At 45.9% G+C, this 10,735-nt stretch overlaps 1 long non-coding RNA gene across 2 annotated transcripts; it reads left to right on the top strand.

Moving 5' to 3' along the window:
• Nucleotides 1-4,109: 4,109 nt before the first annotated feature.
• On the top strand, nucleotides 4,110-10,317 carry LOC119696818. 2 transcript variants are annotated; one of them, XR_005255661.1, is made up of 4 exons: nucleotides 4,110-4,185; nucleotides 4,574-4,654; nucleotides 9,034-9,179; nucleotides 9,703-10,317. It is a non-coding gene; the product is annotated as an uncharacterized LOC119696818 (long non-coding RNA). The 2 variants fall into 2 exon arrangements; XR_005255662.1 differs by lacking the exon at nucleotides 4,110-4,185 and adding an exon at nucleotides 4,243-4,395.
• Nucleotides 10,318-10,735: the final 418 nt, after the last annotated feature.

Raw genomic sequence — 10,735 nt, forward strand, 5'->3', positions numbered from 1 at the left:
ATGACATACAGTTTAAAATAAACGGGGCGTTTTTTTGGTTTTTATTAGTTGATAGGCAGGTTTTTTACTCAGTAACATAAATAGAAATAATCTAAAAATAGAAATCCAAAGATCCAAATATATCTATAATGATATCTATAAATATTACCTATGAATTAATAGAAGTAAGAGAGATATCTAAGAATAGTATGTACATATATATGTATATATATTTATGTATATATAAAAATATATTAAAAGGTATTTTATATAACATGTATAATCTACATAATAAATAAAAAATATAAATGGAAATATGAATATATAATTATGAAAAATGTAATAGCCTAAAAAATTTCCACTATACTACAAGTAATACCTTGAATGTAATACTCTAAAAAATATGGTTTAAATCAAGGGGGGGGGGGTTGCTTTTTATTTGGTTTGAGGCGGGGTTTTTTTATTTTAATTGATTATTTTAATTATTTTATTTTAAATAATACAGATCTTGATAGTGTTACACAGTTCTACATAGAGAGACATATAATCACGATTTAAAAAATATTTCCAGAAATATAAAATATAGATAAATAGAAGGGATAGGAAGAGATGTAATATAGAATACAGATAGCACTACACATCAATAGACATTTTAAATGTAAATGGGAATGTAAATATAAAAATATGGCGTTTTTTCAAACTTAAATGCAGTTGAAAAGAAAGGGGTTCTTTTTGGCTTTCATTTGGGTAGAGGCAGGGTGTTTTTGTTTTTTTTTTCTTTTTCTCCTTTCGCGTTGTCGGGGGGGCATTGATTCTGGAGGGTTTTTTTGCCGGGGGCGGCTCCCGTTGCGGTGGCAGCTGCCGGTTTTTGCCGCCTTCCCCGGCGGCAGCGCCGCGGCGTGGGGTGGGGCGGGCGGCGGTGCTGCCACCCTGTGGTCAGAGCGCGGTAGTGCAGGCGAGCGGCGCTCGGCGGCCGAGCGGCGCTCGGCGGGCACGCCTGTGTGCGGCGGCGGGCGGCAGGGCGGGCGCGGCGTGTCGCGGCGCGGACGGGCTTGACCTTCTCAAGATGGCGGCAAAAAAGGCGCGCAAATCGGAGGACCGCGGTGCGTCTACTGGACTGCCCGCACGGAACGCCGGCGCCGGCGCGGCGCGAGCGGGATTTTCTGTGGCGCTTCGGGTAGCTTGGAGACGGGCTGTGGGCTCAGCGGCGCCGCGGGCGGGCGTATTTCGGCGGGTTTGTGACAGGCATTGGCGCTAAACGCCTATCTCCCTGCCGAGGTCCCCTCCCCGCCGCCCTGTTGAGTGTGGCGTGTCGCGGACTGGTTTGACCTTCTCAAGATGGCGGCAAAAAAGGCGCGCAAATCGGAGGACCGCGGTGCGTCTACTGGACTGCCGGAACGGAACGCCGGCGCCGGCGCGCGCGAGCGGGAGCGGGATTTTCTGTGGCGCTTCGGGTAGCTTGGAGACGGGCTGTGGGCTCAGCGGCGCCGCGGGCGGGCGTATTTCGGCGGGTTTGTGACAGGCATTGGCGCTAAACGCCTATCTCCCTGCCGAGGTCCCCTCCCCGCCGCCCTGTTGAGTGTGGCGTGTCGCGGACTGGTTTGACCTTCTCAAGATGGCGGCAAAAAAGGCGCGCAAATCGGAGGACCGCGGTGCGTCTACTGGACTGCCCGCACGGAACACCGGCGCCGGCGCGGCGCGAGCGGGATTTTCTGTGGCGCTTCGGCTAGCTTGGAGACGGGCTGTGGGCTCAGCGGCGCCGCGGGCGGGCGTATTTCGGCGGGTTTGTGACAGGCATTGGCGCTAAACGCCTATCTCCCTGCCGAGGTCCCCTCCCCGCCGCCCTGTTGAGTGTGGCGTGTCGCGGACTGGTTTGACCTTCTCAAGATGGCGGCAAAAAGGGCGCGCAAATCCAGCTGAGCCGAGTGCAGCCGAGTGCAGCTGAAGAGCCGAGCGTAGCCGGGCGTAGCCGAGAGTAGCCGAATGCAGCCGAAGAGCCGAGCGTAGCCGACGGTAGCCGAGTGCAGCCGAAGAGCCGAGTGCAGCCGATAATAGCCGGCTTTAGCCGAAGAGCCGATAATAGCCGACCGTAGCCGAGTGCAGCCGAAGAGCGGGGCATAGCCGAGTGTTGTCGAGAACAGCCGAGTGTAGCCGAAGAGACCTAATATAGACTACAGACAGCACTACCCATCCATAGACATTTGAAATGGGAATGGCAATGTAAAAATAGGGCATGTTCTCAAACTAAAATGCTGTTTAAAAGAAAGGGGTTCTTTTTGGCTTGCATTTGCGTAGAGGCAGGGGTGTTATTTAAATCATAATAGTAGTGCCGTGCCTCTCCCGTTTCGTCCCCTTTCGTCCTGTCCCGTCTCCCCGCCTCCCAGCCATACCAGTGTAAATAAGCAAAACAGAGATATAAATATGGAAATGGGAATATAAATTGTAGATATAAAATTCAAATAAAATAAATATAAATAAAGAGAACATGCAGCATAGTTTTGTATTATATCAGGAAGATATTATAATGTTTTATGTCCATTAGATGTTTATGTAAAATATAGAAATACAGATTATAAACAGCAACGTCAACGATGTAAAAATAGGAATATATTATAAATATATAAAGATATATAGAAAAGCATAAAATAGAAATAAATACAAAATAACAGAACTAGATACACTTCATATTACCAATAATACTCTATATATCTTCTTATATTGTAATATATTATGTGTAATATATAATAGATCGATAACTATAGTATATCCGTATAAGATATATAACAAATTGTAAATTGAATATAAATATGAAGAATATAATATAAAAATAATTAAGTAGGGATAAAAATGAAGGCTTTGTTTTTTTTTTTTTTTTTTTATATGGTTTTAGGCAGCTTTTTAATTTTACATGTATAACAATTATAAAACTTGAAATCTAAGTATAGAAATATAGAACAAATACATATATAAAATCTAAGTTAATATAAGTAATAAAATTAGATATTATAAGTATTAAAAATAGATATATTTTTTAGAATATATATAATTATATTTTGCTATATGCTATTTACGTCTGCAAATGGAATACATCACTATAAAATATAAATGTGAATAGAAATATGAAAAAATAGAAATATAAAAATAATTATTTTTTTTTAAATAACGGTGGGATTTTTAAAAAAAGTTTGGTTATAGGCAGGGCTTTTACTATAAATAATAAAAAAAGAAATACTGATTAAAAATATAAATCCAAATATAGACCTGTATCATAAATATATAAAGATATAGAAAAATATAAAAGGGAGAAAATTCTAAGTCTTAGAAATTGATAAAATACATAATGTAAATCATACTGTAGCTATAGTATTACATTATGATATATATGTATCTATAAATCAAATATATGAATATTAAAGAAATGTAAGTGTGAGTATAATTGTGGAAAATATAAATATAAAACTAAGTATATTTTTAAATAAAGTGGGTTTTTGTTCTTATTTGTTTAGAGGCAGGGGTTTTTTTAATAATTTATAATTAATATTAAAAATATGGACAGATTTTGGTTAGAGGCAGGGGTTTCGTTTTAAAGAACATATGTATTTTAGGAATAGAAATCTAAATTTAGAAATATATATATATAAATCTAATCTAAATATATTTAAATCTAAATATACAAATGTATAGATATATATACAAAAGTTTAAATATAAATAAGTATGAGCAATAGGTGTAATATAGAATAGAAATAATTTGTACTTTTATATACACTATAAATGTAAATGTGAATCTGAAAAATGTAAAAAATAGTTAAATATAATTTTAAGGAAAGGGTGTTTTGAGGTTTTATTTGGTTACAGGCAGGGTGTTTTTAGTTTTCGTGCGGGTTTTTTTGGGGCATTTATTTTTGATGAGTTTTCGAAGGGGGTCGCACCTGTTGTTCTTGCCCCCCTTCCCTCCAGGCGAGCGGCAGCCCCCGGCTGCGGCCGGCGGGAGTGCTGCCGCCCTGTGGACACAGCGCGGCACTGCAGCCCCCCCGAGCCAGCGCCCCGCCCCTCGCAGCTGGGCGCCGGGGGGGCGGGGGAAGGACGGCTGCCGAGGGAGGGGAGGGCGAGGGGCGGGAGAAGCGAGCGGCGAGCGGGGCGGTGTCTGTAAATAGCGGGGAGGGGCGAAGGTGTTTCAGAAGCGTAAAGAGACGCCGTGGCTGAGGTGAATGGCGGCGGCGAGGGCGGCCCGGCGGGGCCGGTTTCGGCGGGCGGCAGGGGCGCGGTCGCAGCGGTGCACGGGCCGGGGGCATGCGAGCGGCGTCGGAACAGGGCTGCACCCCCCCTAGCCCCCGCGCGCGCCCCGCTCCAGACGGTGGAGGCGACCGTGTGCCGGAAAATCCCGGCGGGGCGGCGCCGGTCCGGCGTGCAGGCGGTGCGAGCCGTGCGGAGTCGAGGGGGGCTTTGCCGGGCCGGCGGGCGGAAGAGGCGGCGCGGGCGCTGCGCTGGTCCCGGCCGGTGCCGGTCGCTCTGTCCGCTCCCCGCGAGGAGAACGAGCCAACGTCCCGTCACGTTTCAGCAATACCAAATCACCTCATCTCTTCTTAATCCAGGCAGGCTCTGCGACGACGGCGTCGGCCTCCGAGCGCAGCCGAAGCGTGCGCCCCGAGGAGCCGGGCATTCTTAGGAGAATGGTGAGTAGCAGAATTTTCGGGTTTTGGCCGCTGTGGATGCTGGGCTGCAAGGTGTCACAAAGGATGCGGGCTGAGGAGGGTAGGCTGGAGGGTGACAGAGGATCGGGTAGCTGAGAGGCAGAAGGAATCTTTAGGAGCGACTGGGGGGTCCAGATTGTCACAGAGATGCTGAGAGGCTACTCTAGGGAACTTGAGGGTGACAAGAAGAGGCTTGGGGAGAGCCTTGAGGGGAAAAGTGGGGGGTGCCTGAGGGTGACAGGTGAACCAGCACTCACACCTCCCCTAACCTCACCCTAAAAACCAACCCTACCCGGGTGGAGAGCGTCCATCGGAGGTTAGGAGGCCAAGGGACAACGTTGCAGGGCTTGGGGTGACACACAGACATTCCGGGCTGAGGGGCAAAGAGGGGGGGTTTGACAAGTGGGCAGCTTACACTGAGGGTTAGGGGTAAAAAGGACAGGACCCAGAGTAATAGGTAAGGTTAGGCTACAGGTGCAGAAGCCCTCACCCCAACCCTAAGCTCACCCCAAACAGCACCCCTAGGACACCAGTTTTCCCCAACAACAGCACAAGGCAGCGACCGTAGTAAAAAGGTAGCGATGATGTTTGTGGGCTAGACAGTGAAAGGTAGGAGTTGGGGGATGTGCATTTTTTAGGGCTTTTTTCAGGGGTTGCAAAGGATATTTTAGGGTTGTGTTTGTGGGAGTTTTTTAGGGATTTTCTGGGAACGTTTAGGATAATTTTAGGGCTCTTTCAGGGCTTTTAAGAGGTCTTTTTAGGGTATTTTAAGGGCTTTCTTAGTAGTTTTTAGAATTTTTAGGGGGGTTTCTGAGTCTTCTTGGGGCTTTTTTAGGACTATTGAGGGTATGTGGAGGACTTTTTTAGATATAGGGTATTTCTACAGTTTCTGAGGGAATTTTTAGGTCTGTTTTAAAGGTCTTGTCAGGGCATTTTAAGGATTTTTGGGCTATTTTTGAGCTCTTTTAGGACTATTTAGGGGATATTTAGGGGTTGTTAGGGGTGTTCTGGGGTTTTTAAAAGTAGGGTATTTTTAGTGTATTTTAAGGGTATTCTTTGGGGGGTTTTAGGACATTTTGAAGATTAGGGCTTTTTTTAGGGAATTTTTAGGGTTTTCTGGGGTCTTTTCACAGCACGAAACACAGAGGCCGAAGGGCAGCTGAGAAGGGGCTTGAGGGTGACACAGAGCCTGAAGGCTGGGGCGTAGAGGGAGGGATTTAGGGGTAAAGGGAGAGGACCTGAGGGCTGGACAGTCCAGTGGAAATCAGGGCTACAGGGTACAGCTTAGGAGGCAAGTTCAGGTACACACACCCCAGCCCTGACTTCACCCTAAGCAGTCCCCCTACCAACAGCCTTTTCCCCCAACAGCAGCACAACACAGCAACCCCAACAGTGAGACCACACCGCAACCCTCCCGGTGTGACAAGACAGCAACCCTCACACCAGGACAATGACAGAACCCTCAGAGGACAACAAGTACCACTGCAAAAAGATAGGGACGACATCTGAGGGCTAGAGAGCAATAGGTAGAGTTTGGAGGCTGAGCATGTTTTTTTTGAGGTTTGTTCCAGAACTTTTAAACATACTTAGGGGATTTTGGAAGGTTTTTTAGGACTTGTCTGGGATTTTTTAGGGTATTGTTGGGGGTTTTTCAAAGCTATTTTAGGAATCTTTAGCATATTTTGAAGATTACGGGCAGGGTCAGAGGACACACCCTCTGAAAAGGCAAAGTTTTAGGGCTGCAATGCATTAGAAAGGGGCCAGCGGCAGCACAGCGGGTCCTGTCCCCCGCTCTCGGTCCGAAAGTCGTAAGTTTTAGACCCAGCTAAGTCCTTGCGGTCAAAGTTAGGGTTAGATGCCCTTAGCTTTGGTCTGTGAGAAATTCCACACAGGAAAACTCACACCCCGAGTTTCCCGATGCCAGTTTGCAGGAGGCGCTCAGCAAACTGCCAGGGCAGCCCGAGTTCTAGGCGGGGGCAGCTCCACTCCGGGAGAAATCCCGCGCCGTTCGGAAGCGGAGCAGGCATAGGCCCCCGGACAGGAACGCCAGCCCTTTTCCCCATAAAGCCAAACTCACCCCCGCCGCGTGCGGACGTCCGTTCACAAGAGGCCCGTGGCACTCCAAGGGCAGCGAGAGTTCTCGGCTTCGGCAGCTGCGGTCTGCCAGAAATCGTTTGCCGTCTGCAGTTTTGGAGGCAGAATCCCAGTTTTGGCCCTGGGCACGCAGAAGGGAAAGACTGTTAATTTCCTTGGAAAGGAAAGTCTAGCACCACATTGTTTAAGGGGCAGATGAAGGGCTGTGTAGGGGAGGGAACTTTCTTCACAGGACCTTTCTTCACCTCACCCCCCAGTCCAAGGTCTAGCAGCACCCCGTGTGACCAGCTGCTTTCAGGGGGTTCCCCGGGCACACCCGCACAGGGAGATGCTAGTCCAGAGGGGCTAACGGGGGTATCCCGAGCGTCCCTCCCAGAGCTACGGTCGGAACATCCAGCAGGGACAGGGGAGCAGCCGGACCCACCCGGGCACGGAGCATCGCTTCGAGAAAATGCCAAGAGAAGAACCCTCTCGCCAAGGGGCGGCACCTGAGCGGGCCGGGCAGCATGTGGGGTTCCAGGGGAGAGCTTTCAACTTTCCCCTTTTACTGTGTCAGTCCCTCCCCAGAGCCTCCAGACCCTCCACAGCACTCCCAGAAAAGAGAGGGGTTATTAGGAGAAAAGGGGTTTAAATGGAGGGAAAAAGCTTCCCTTTCCCCTATTTTTTGTGTTCAAATTGTGAGGGAATCTGCTTCCCCTGCAATTTTAATGGTCTCAGTTGAAAGAATCCTGCCTTTTCTATGCTGTTAGGGGGGCTAATTGACAGGGAGTCACCATTTTCCATTATTTTCCAGTTTAAATAGAAGGGGAAAACCTTAACGATGTTTTTTATGGGTTTGATTTAAGGGTAACCACCCTCTTTTTTGTTTTCCTAAGGCTTAAACTGAGGGGGATGCCCAGCTATCTCTCCTTCTTAAGGGTTTGGATTGAGGGAAAAATCCCTATTTTTTTCATCACTGGAGAGATTTACAGTAAGAAAACCTGCTCTTTTCCAAATATTTTAGGGGATTAAATTAAAGGGCAGAAGGCATTTATTTGCCATTGTATCAGTTTCAGTGGAGGCAACTGCCCCATTTTCTCATTTGAAGGGGTTCACTTGAAGGAAGCTCTGCCTTTTTCAGCATTTTAAGGGTTTAAATGTGCATTTCAGGGCACTTCTTTCTGTGCCCTAGGACCAGATATCTCAGAGAAGGGTGAGCCTGGCACGTACCTAACCCTTACACTGCCTGGGAGGCGATTATTTTTCTTATTTTTGTTTATAATGTAGATAGCCCTAACTAATTAGAGGTCCCAAGCAGACTTAGACTATTCCCTCCAACTGCACACCGATGGTTGTGGCGTACAGGTATTTATAGGGGTACACATAAGCTTTTCTCAGCAGTTTCTATTCCCGATTTTTACGTCACAATTCTATACACTATTGTGAGTTAGTTTTCTCAGGATGTACCCCAGAAAGGAGTATCCCCAGATGGTGGGGTCCGACTTCCGAAAGAAGAAAGAGGCCTCCCAGCTGGTGCGGTCCGGACTCCAGATGTGGGTCCACCTTTTAATTGCAAGGACTATAAATCTTGTAACAGTGATGTCCAGCTTCCCTTGGTTGAAGCCATCAATCCTTGGGTTGATGTCCATCTTCCTTTCTTAAGCTGCTTTTTACTGTTTTGCTAAGGTGTTGAGATAAGCATATTTCCTTTACATATATTCTAAACTTATATTTTCAAAGCTCCTTACTACAAGTAATATTCTAAAATTATACTTCAAAAGGTTATTATTGCAAAGCTGTTAAATGCTTAGCTACGTGCAGAAAGTTCCTGTCCAGCAGCAACATCTTTAAAGCTTTAATTCAGATGCTATAACAGTTAATTGCAAACAAAGGATAAGTTCAAAGGCCTTCTTCCATGCTTTACTACCTCAGTTATTTTTTAAGAATTCATCCTCTAATTGTCCCATGATCAGTTTCTACACATATCACAATCACAAGTATACACGCTGCCTGTATGTACCTGACACGAAACACAGCTTTGTATCTCACACGGATCCTTTGGGAGATAGTGTTTCTGGTTACGTTTCTTTTTTGCCTTCACGTTTCTTACTAGGTGGTATTTTTATTTTGGTAGTTTGAGGCCTTTTGGGGTTTATTGTGTTAGGAATATTTTTTTTGCTTGTTGCTAATTTAAGTTTATGTGTGCTATTTAAAAGCCAGCTCCACTTGAGCTGTGGGGAACTAGGAGCATATCTGTTCTGATCTTCCTCTCACCTTTCTTCCCACAGCTGTTTCTGTACTCCTGACTTCCCGTCACGCCAGGGACACGTGGCTTGGAGCACAGCAGCCGGATTCCTCACTTAGCCGTGTCAGCTTGGTGCAGGTTACGAATTACAGGGTGACTTGGAAACCCAGAAACAAAGGGAAGAAGCTGGTATGTCTCTTAGCAGGGGGAAAAAAAAAAAAAAAAAACCCAAAAAAACCCCAAAAAACAAAAAAAAAAAAAAAACCAAAACAAAAAACAAAACAAAAAAAAAAAAAAAAAAAAAAAACAAAAAAAAAAAAAAAAAAAAAAAAAAAAAAAAAAACCAAAAAAAAAACCAAACCAAAAAAAACCCCTACATCAGGGCAATAATTCAGGGGACTAACACTTCATCTTTAACTTTCTTCTGTGCTCAGTCCTCATCGCCGGGAGCCGTGAAAGCCCCCTGAGCTGTAGGTCTCATACAGACCTACCTCGTTTGGTCCAAAAAATCAGTATTTTATTACTGTGTGCACACTCAGGGGGAAGATTTTATCCCATATCCCTCAGAGGGACATTAAACCTCCAGTTTCCCTTTTCTTGAACAGTTTGAGAGAGGATATTACTTATGTAATTTTTACTGCAGGCATTTGATCTTTTTGAAGACCGTTTGTGCGTGTGCGTGCCCCTAATAGCTGTCCCCTCTCTAACACAGGATGGGGAAGAAAGGCTGCAGAGCTTCCTGCAACGGGCTGCGAGCGCAAAGAGCGAGGAGGCAGCGGAAGACCGGACTCAGGAATCGGAACGGTTTTCTTGGGTTTAAGAAGCTCGAATGGCGCTTCAAGACATTTATATCAGACCTGGTTTAATTTCATTACCCTTTTTTTTTACATCCACAAAAAAACCCCAGCCCTCCCCCCCCCCACCTCCAGGATCCATCGCTGCTGCTGCCGTGCGTGACGAGAAGCCGTCTTCCCTCTGCCCGGAGCAGCTGAGAGATGGAGCAGCACCCCAAAGGACTTTCTGCTCAGTGATTATAGCTGAGTTTTAGTGGGAATTCTCTGAGCAATCTGGTGGATTGTGCTTGAACGTGGCCGTGAGGGTAGCTGAGCACGGCAGTCCGGATCTGCGAGCCGCGGTGCCGGAGCTCTTTGAAAGGTCGTGGGGGATGCATTCATTCCATTGAATCCCGGCCCTGTGCTGTGCCCAGGCCCTTTGTACAAAGAGGGTACGGGGAGAAACCAGAACTGCACGTTGCTTGCGATACGTATGGAGTTTTGAAAGCTTTAGTTCTAGCTAATAAAAGAAGTTAGTTTGAAAAAAAGCCAAATAATTTATTTTTTTTTCCTTCAACGTGATACTCTTTGGTGGTGTACGGTGTGTTGTCTTCTTTTTTGGTGTTGTTAACTCTGTGTCATTTGTTTTTTGAGTGAAGATAACTCTGTGGATGGCTTGGTTTGTATTTGAGGCAGAATTAATTTCAACAGGTTTCTTTAATAGACTTCTGAGATGTATTGCTGGGATTTTGGCTTAGTTTATCGTAGGTATAAACACAGAGATTTGGTAGGGGCAGCTCGGCTGCTGGAGTTTTGGGTGTTTAAGTGATTGGATGGCTTTTGTTACCTGCAGTTTTTAATTTTTGAAAGGTTTTTTTACGTAGTGGCTTAAGGTGGTTTTTAGAATTAATTGTCTTGCTTCATGTTGTGTGCAGCCGGTGGGGGGGGGGGGGGGGGGGTTTAGTTTTCTTT

The sequence above is a fragment of the Motacilla alba genome, unplaced genomic scaffold (genome assembly GCF_015832195.1).
Source record: "Motacilla alba alba isolate MOTALB_02 unplaced genomic scaffold, Motacilla_alba_V1.0_pri HiC_scaffold_417, whole genome shotgun sequence".
NCBI classification, from domain to species: Eukaryota; Metazoa; Chordata; class Aves; order Passeriformes; family Motacillidae; genus Motacilla; species Motacilla alba.